The sequence below is a fragment of the Pipistrellus hanaki genome (assembly GCF_964339955.1).
Source record: "Pipistrellus hanaki genome assembly, chromosome: 19".
NCBI classification, from domain to species: Eukaryota; Metazoa; Chordata; class Mammalia; order Chiroptera; family Vespertilionidae; genus Pipistrellus; species Pipistrellus hanaki.
In genome coordinates, this window is record NC_140521.1 from 24,714,743 (window position 1) to 24,723,512 (window position 8,770).

Consider the following 8,770-nt stretch of genomic DNA (forward strand, 5'->3'; position numbering starts at 1 on the left):
TCCAATTTTCCCAACACCATTTACTGAAAGCTCAATTTCAGGTTCTTGCCTCCCTTGTCAAATATTAATTGAACACATGTATACTTATTTCTGGGCTCTCTCTTTTGTTCATTGATCTATATGTATGTTCTTATTCTAGGACTATGTTGTTTTTATTACAATGGCCTTGTAGTATACAGTTTAATATCAGGTAGCATGACACCTCCAACTTTGTCCTTTTTCAAAATTGCTGCCTCTATTCAGGGCCTTTTGTGATTTCATGTAAAGTTTTGGATTATTTGTTCTAATTGTCTAAACAAAACAAAACAAAAAACAAAAACAAAAAAACACCATTACTATCATAATAGGAATTATATGTGAATTTAGAAATGCTTTGGGTAGTATGGACAATATTTTTATTGATTTTTTTATTGTTTAAAATATTACATATAGCAATACATGTCTCCTTTATCTTTCCCCATTGACCTTCCCCCAGCCTCCCCTAGCCCTTGCTGCATGCCTCACCACCACCCCAGAGTCATGTGTCCATTGGTTAGGCCTATATGCATGCATACAAGTCCTTTGATTGATCTCTTCCCCCTCTCCCCAACACTCCCCAGGCGTCACTTGACAGTCTGCTGGGTTCTTTACTGCTTGTATCTATCTTTTTGTTCATCAAGTTATAATGTTCTTTATTTTCCATAAATGAGTGAGATCAAGTGGTATTTTTTTTTCATTTCCTGGCTTATTTCACTTAACATAATGCTCTTTTTTTTTCTTTTTCTTTTCTTTGAAGGTGGGGTTTGTTGGTTTTTTAATTATAAAAGAAAAAATAACTCCTCAGAATCTTAAGGAACGAAAAGGAATATTTCACACTCAGAACAGACACCAGGATACAAAATTACAAGTGTTTAACCCCAGTCCCATCCCCCTCCCCTCTAGGAGGGGACAGGAAGGCTGTGGAAGCAAACAAGCAATTCTGTCAGAGACTTCAAATCCCTATAAATATGATTAAAATCTAAACTGGTTTTGCTTTAAAATTTTTTTTTAAATATATCAAAAGGCCAGCTTTAGTGACATGCTAGTCCCCCAGAAAATAACCCAATACCCCATTGTCAGTAACATACATGCTCAAGTTGACCAGCCAACTCATATTTCTCAACCCTGTGCATACGTGTCTTTCTAAGCCAAAGCCATGGGCTCGGGTGTCTGCTGTTATTGCTCCTGTTAGCCAACCTGTGTCCCGAAGGGCAGGCAGGGCACAGAGAAACCCTCACATGGTAGTGAAGGTTTAATGGCCCCTAACAGCCAACTTCTCAACCCCCTCAAAAGGAGAGCCTTATTTCTAACAAGACTTCTCGCCTCAAATCTGGCTCCTGGTGACCAGAATGTTTTTCTTCTTTAGAAAAAGCACACGTATCTGCACACCCATGTATATATAATTTTTTTTGTTTTTGCATTTAAATATAAAAATACTACTCTGATTTGTGTTGCAAACGGGAGGACCAAGCAATGAGAACTTGTTCTTTGAAGGTAGGGCTAACCCATCCCATCCCTTTATGTTGGGCTTGCCTTCCAGTGAGGGCCCTCAGCCCCAGGCCAGGGAAGCAGGTCCCTGCGAAGGAAGGGGTCACAGTTGGCAGGTAAGAGGGCTTCCTGCCTGCTGCCCCCACCTTTCCCAATTCTCACTTTCATTAGGAAGATGCTTATAACCTTTTATGGAACTTCCCAACCAAAGAGAGTATCTAACCTAGTCCCAGAGCAAGCCCAGCACTCCTACCTCCCTTCAGCTAACTCAAAGAAGAAAAAGGTCCTCCCCCTCCCTTCACAAATACTATGCTCACTGTCCAGATAGCTACGCCCGTTGGACAAACACCTGATTAAGTGAAGCAGTGGTCATGTTTCCCCTCCCCGCCTCCCCACTAACACACTAGAAAGCTTCAGTGATAGGGGGGGAAAGGTGTGTGTGTGTGTGTGTGTGTGTGTGTGTGTAAGAGACTAAGGACTTGACCCCTCTAACCTGGCCAAAGGAAACAAGAGATATTAACTGGGCACAAGGAAAACCGGACCTTGATATTCTGCCCTTTTGAGTTACGTTTGTTATGACAATGGAAGGGTGAGAGTGGGCGTGGGGTGGAGTAGTTAGAAGGAGGTGGATGGCTGCGAGTCTAGTCCGCTTAGTTCTTGTACTGGAAAGGCTCGTTGCCCGTTTCGTTGAGAAGGCACGTGCGGATGAGGGCTTCTGTCACCGTGAAGGGGTCACAGTTGGCAGAGGGGCACCGGTCTTCAAAGTACCCCTTCTTCTCCTGGCCCACAGCCCGGGGAATGCGGATGCTGGTGCTGCGGTTGGCCATGCCGGCGGAGAAGTCATTGATGTTGGAGGTTTCGTTGAATCCGGTGAGGCGCCGGGCATTGTCCCGGCCCCCCTTGGGATCATAGGCTCGGATGTGGTACTGGTGGCGCTTGCTCAGCCTCTCGATGGACTCCTCAATGTACTTCAGACCGTTCTCCTCTCACATGGCCTTGGTGCTGAAGTTGGTGTGGCAGCCTGCGCCATTCGTTCCCAGGAATGGGCTTGGGGTCGAAGGTTGCTATCATTCCAAAGTCTTCACACACACAGTGCAAGATGAAACGGGCCACCCAGAGATGATCTCCCATTTCGATTCCTTCGCAGGGTCCTATTTGGAATTTCCGTTGGGCGGGCATGACCTCGGCATTTGTCCCTCCGATCTTGATGCCAGCGTACAAGCCGGCCCGGTAGTGAGCCTCCACAATATCCCTGCCATAGGCTGTCTGCTCCCACGCCGCAGTAGTATGGACCTTGGGGTCCAGGGAAGCCGTTGGAAGGCCAACCAAAGGGGTGTCCATCTGTGCCCATGAGAGCATATTCCTGCTCCATTCCAAACCAGGGGTGCTGACTGCTCACCATGTCCATTATCCGTTCGCAGGTGTATCTTAAATTGGTCTCTGCGGGTTTTGGTTGTACTTGAAGACTTCACAGAACACCAGCTTGTTGGGGTCCTTGTGGAAAAGGTCCCGGAACAAGATACATGTCACTGTTGGAGCCTTCAGACTGCATAGCACTGGAGCCATCAAAACTCCACTCGGGCAACCCACCTATACCCTTGGGCTCACTGTCCAGGGTCCGGGTCTTGCATCGCAGTCCTTCCCCAGTACCGTCAATCCAGACATTCATAGGCAGACTTTATGCCCCTGAGGCAGGGACAGGTACATCTGCTTGACGTCTTTGTTCAACTGGGAACTTCCCGAGGTGGACATGGTGGAAGTTGTTCTGGGGGGCAAGCAGACAGCGGGGGGCAGGGGGCCGGGCGGGCAGGCCGTGAGAGCATGGTGCAGAGGAGGAGAGGACGCGGGGAGTGCTGCTCAGACACTCGGCTCTTCTCCCATCCTCGGCTCGCTAACATAATGCTCTTCAGGTCCATTCATGCTGCTGCAAGTGTTAAGAATTCCTTCTTTTTTTTATAGCAGTGTAGTATTCCATTGTGTAGATGTACCATAGTTCTCTAATCCACTCATCTGCTGATGGGCACTTAAGTTGTTTCCAGATCTTAGCTATTGTAAATGGTGCTGCTATGAACATAGGGGTGCATACATCCTTTCTGATTGGTGTTTCTCGTTTCTTGGGATATATTTCTAGAAGTGGGATTACTGGGTCAAATGGGAGTTCCATTTTCAGTTTTTTGAGGAAACTCCATACTGTTCTCCACAGGGGCTGCACCAGTCTGCATTCCCACCAGCAGGGCAGGAGGGCTCCTTTTTATCCGCATCCTCACCGGCACTTGTGTTTGTTGATTTGTTGATGATAGCCATTCTGACAGGTGTGCGGTGGTACCGCATTGTTTGATTTGCATCTCTCAGATTATTAGTGGCAAGTGGCTCCTCAATGGCTGGGACTACCCCAAGGGTCTGAGCTCCATGGTGCCAACCAGCTGTTTGCTGAGTCCCTCTCTCTCTAATAAAGGCGTTCTGATAGTTTACTTATAACTTCTATTACCAGGGTGTCTGTCTGAAGCAGTCTCTTTCTATATTTTAATTTGCTATGGGTTGGAGACCCAGATACTCACAGCTGACAGAGTCAAAATTTGAGGCTACAGCCCTAGCCAGTGTGGCTCAGTGGATAGAGCATCGGCCTACAGACTGAAGGGTCCTGGGTTCAATTCCTGTCAAGGGCACATGCCAGGTTGCGGGCTCGGTCCCCATTTGGGGGGCATGTAGGAAGCAGCTCTCCCACCATTGATGTTTCTATCCCTCTCTCCCTCTCCCTTCTTCTCCAAAATAAATAAAAATGTATTTTTAAAAATTGGGGACTACATTGAGGTGTCCTCCAAGATGTTAAAACTTTAAAATCCACACGGAGGAGGGAGAATGATGTGCAGTTGCAATGGCTCTCCGCCAGGAGGGCCTTACCGTAACCCAGGCCAAAAGCAGGGCCCTGGCTGCGGGAGGCTTCAGTGAGGGGCGGGTGTGCCCACCCACAAAACGCAGGAGATGAAGAGCCAAACAGGCGGGACGTGGGCAGGGCCCTGACCCATGCGTGGATTTGTCACAAGGGATTTCAAGGATTATGAACCCATTATCAAGACTTCTTTAAAAAAAATTATTGTTTAAAATATTACATATGTCCACCCCCCCGACTCTTCCCAACCCTCCTTCCCCCCCAGGCTCTCACCGTCCCGCTGTCTGTGTCCACAGGTCACGCATGTATGCACACAGGTCCTCGCAGATCACTTCCCCGCCGAACCAGAGATTCCGCACTCTGGTCCATGCCTCCATGTCTCTGGATCCACTCCGTTCATCAGTTTGTTCTGTTAGATTCCAAATATGAGTGAGGTCATGTGATACATGTCTTTCTGTGACTTATTTCACGTAGCGTGATACTGTCCAGGTCCCTCCATGCTGTCTCAAAGGGTAAGAGATCCTTCCTTTTTACAGCTGCATAGTGTTTCATGGCACAAATGTACCACAGCTTTTCATCCACTCCTCTGCTGATGGCACTCAGCTGTTTCCAGATCCCAGCTATCGTAAGTTGTGTTGCATGAACACAGGGGTGCATACCTTCCTTCTGACTGGTGCTTCGGTTTCTTAGGATATGTTCCTAGGAGTGGGGTCACCGGGTCAGATGGCAGTTCCACATTTACTTTTCTGAGGACTTCTTAAGTGAAAGTGATGCAGGGAGTTTGCAGCCTGGAGGTTTCCAGCACTCAGTTTCCACGGAGGAAATCATTCCGAGCCGAGTGTCAACCATTCCCTCGCTCACTCCCTCCCACTGGGGGGTCACTGTGCTTGCCCGGGCCCCTCCCACGGCCTTCACTCTGCGTCCGTGCCCCCAAGCTGCTTCCAGGGCAGAGGTCCCCGCAGGGCCGCGCTCCCATGCTGAGTTTGAGCCACAGCGGGCCTCGCTGTCTGCCCACGGCAGCCTCACAAGCCTGGGAAAGGCATGTTTACCTCCGAGACGGATTCACGGCTGTGGGGACCCTGCCCCGAGCAGCTGCATGTGGAAGGCCCCGTGCCCAGGGCCTGACAGGGCGCTGTTCCTGCGCACGCCGATGCCACCTGGCAGGAGGCTGTGCTGGCAGCGGCTCCGGTTCCAATGGCCGTCTTGGTCGGCAATCAGCACATCCTATATTCCCGCGGCTTCTCCCAATCCCGCGTCCACAGCGGTCCCGCCCCTGGCAGATGGGCTTGGACCCAATGACATCATGTGCCAATTGGCATGGAGCCTGAACCCGGAGGAGTGGGCCGTGGCCCGGGGCTTCACGGGCGGGCGTGTCCGCGCTGCGCTGTGCACAAGGCGCTGGGCCGGGCGTGCGTTCGTTCGGACACTGACTGGGGACAGAGGCCGGGTCAGCTCCGTCACGGAAGGCTGGTTTGCCATTCCCTCCCTGCTTTCCCTCTAAGAAGTCCTTAACCCCTCTGAGCCCCTTTCCTCCCCTAGCAAACAGGATGACGACATTTCAGTTTCACTTGGACTCAACATTCCAACGCGAGCAGCACAGTCTGTGCGATCAGAAGCACCTGCCGCCCCCAGGCCCACGCTTGCCGCCGGACTCGGAAGTCCCTTTGCTGATCGATCGATTGATCGACCACTGGTGTGCAGAGGCCAGTGCTCGCTCTTGGGTCCTCCTGCCGGGCCCCCCTCCCAGAGCCTCCTGGACACTGGCTCCTCGCTCCCCTCCCTCCTTCTCCAGGTGTGAAAACTGCCTCTCCATGCCGCACTCTTAGCAAATGGAACCACAGCTCAGAGGGACCCCTTCCCACCTGCCGTCACTCCACCGCCCCAGCCGCTCCCGTCCCGCAGCCCCCCTCCCCGCCCCCCAGGCACGCACTCTTCATGGCGCCGCCACCGAGTCTCTGAATGGACTTCCGCGGCCGAGCGGGCGGCCCCTCCATCCGCTCCGGACACGGGCAGCGGAGACTGTCAAACAGGCGTTTCGTGATTCAATTTTTATTCATTGAAAAAAGCTGATATTGAGACAAAAATTACCTTAAAGCTGTGCAACAACAGTCACATCTTCAGCACAGTCAATGTTTGGAAACGACCACGGCGGCTGACATCGTAAAGGCCGTGGGGACTTTGGACACTAGTGCACAGCGTTTCGCTGTAAGAGCAGCACAGGCCTCTATTTTGCTGTAGAGACTTCGGATTTTGCCTAAAGTTCCTAATTCGTAACCAGAGTCTGGAATGGGAACGGCAGGGCTACCTGAGCTGGCCCTCCTCCATGCACAGCCCGGCCTCAGATCAGTGCCAAGCCACCGCAGCCTCTTCCCGCAGCCTTCCGAACCGCCCACTGCCCCGCACCCAGCGGCAGCCTGGCACAGTCTCCTGCGGCAGCCAAAGGCACTGCTCATGGCACAGATAGGGCCCTGGGGCAGCACGCCCTCCCAGCCCCAGGGAGGCCCTGCCTCGGCCACATGACCTTGGCTCCCTCTCAAGGACCTCCCACCCCTGGCTGAAGGGAGAGAGACCTCTGCGGGGACTCAGGTGGCCCCTCGGACTGGGTCAGCCCAGCCTGGGGCTGGGGGGGGGGCGGGGGGGGGAGGGGGTGGGGTGGGGGGCGGGGCTCCGCCCAGAGGCGGAGAAGGGAATGAAGTGGTGCTGGTCTCCAGGACAAGGGCCTCGCACACCCTCACTCGCCCCAGACCCTCCCCAAACCAAGTGAAGCCTAACGCAGGGGAGCACCCCAATGGGCAGAGCACGTGGTCCTGTGCCCTCATCTGCCCCCGATGCCCCTCACCACACCGCCAAGATGGCAGCCCGGGCGCCCTTCTTCCAAAGGCAGGCGTTTCCACCGGCGTACCGCGCCCTCTGGAAGCTGTGATTCCCGCGAGCCTGGGAGCAGGCTGCACTGTGGCTCCTCCCGGGACCCTGGACACCGACTCTGAGTGTCTGCTTGAGCCCAGGTCTCAGGAGGCCCAGGGCACGCTACACACAGCAGGCAGGCGTCCAGAGATGTGCACTCTCTCTGCCTGCCGAATGCCAGGGCATGTTAGCGGTCCCTGGCAGTTCACAGTGCACTTCTAGAAAGTTCTCAGAGGCCCTGGGAGAATAACCCTCTTCCCTGCATGGCGGACCTTCAGGTGGCATCTCCAACGTCAGTCAGCCAGGGCTCCGGCGGGTCCTGTGCCAACAGCGGCCTGGCCCCATCCAAGGCGCCCACAGCTTTTGCTTCCATCTCCCACTCACGCCGCCTCTGGCTCTGCAGACGGGTGCCCCCGCCCGAAAGCTGTGCAGAGGAAGTGCACCTGCAAATGCTCATGAGAACAGGCTCAGGCACCCGGCACACGGCTGCCCGAGAGCTGGTCTGCGGGAACTCAGCTCCGGTCTCTACATGAAACAGTCCGGCCACAAGGCGGCGCTGGTCAGCAGACGGTGCTCGGAGCGCCCTGGGACCACTAAGCCACAGAGCCTCTCGAAGCAGCTGGCTGACCTTGCCGCTGCTCAGGGGGTTAAAGGGGCTGGGGGGCTGGGGCTTGGATTCTGAACAACTTCAAGACTAAGTTAAGGAAAAGAAAGAAACACCAATCTTTAAAAAATAACCAAGGAAAGAGACGGCAGAGAAATCAGGCGGGAGGAGGCTCCTCCTTACCACTGCATGTCAGAATAGAAGAGCCTTTCCCACGGGCCAGGAGCATCTACAACTGGAACTTCCTCCTCCAGGACAGACAGACAGACACACACACACCCCCGGACGGGCGGAGCTGCCGCTGCGGGAACAGTTCGCTCCGTTACGTAATGACTGTAGTTTCCCAGAGGAACCCTGTGCAGCTCCTTGTGGCCCACCCTGTGTTGTTAAAGTACCATTGCACTTGCTTTGTTTCCCAAACAATTCCTACTGGGAGGAATCTATGTTAAAACCCAGGGACGGCTGTTCTGGTTAAAAGAAACAGTGGGAAGGTGGTTGACGGCGCTGGGGTACGAGGCCCCTGGGCGGCGGCTCCTGCCCGGGTAGGGGCGGTCTGTGTGGGCTCCCGCAGGGTCCCCGCAACGCCCAGCTGGGGTGGCCCGTCCGCATGGTCCACACACCTACCGAGCCGCCACGATGTGGACACGGCGGCTGCTGGAGGAAGGACACCGGGCGTTTCCCAGGGCAGCGGCTGCTGCTGTGATGGCAGCGAACGGCCTCCAACCACGGGCCTCCCGTCTCTGCTCCCTTCAAACCGGCAGGGAGGGTGGAGGAAGGGGGAGGAGAAGGCACTGGCCCCGTTCCAATGACACAGACAGGATAAGCCCTGGACAGTGCGCGGCCGTCCGATACACACACAGCCACGT

The 8,770-nt window shown here is 53.7% G+C and overlaps 1 pseudogene across 1 annotated transcript; it reads right to left on the reverse strand.

Moving 5' to 3' along the window:
• Positions 1–776: 776 nt before the first annotated feature.
• LOC311613432 (glutamine synthetase-like) lies at positions 777–4,604 on the reverse strand (annotated as a pseudogene). The gene has a single exon. The product of its transcript is annotated as a glutamine synthetase-like (transcript).
• Positions 4,605–8,770: the final 4,166 nt, after the last annotated feature.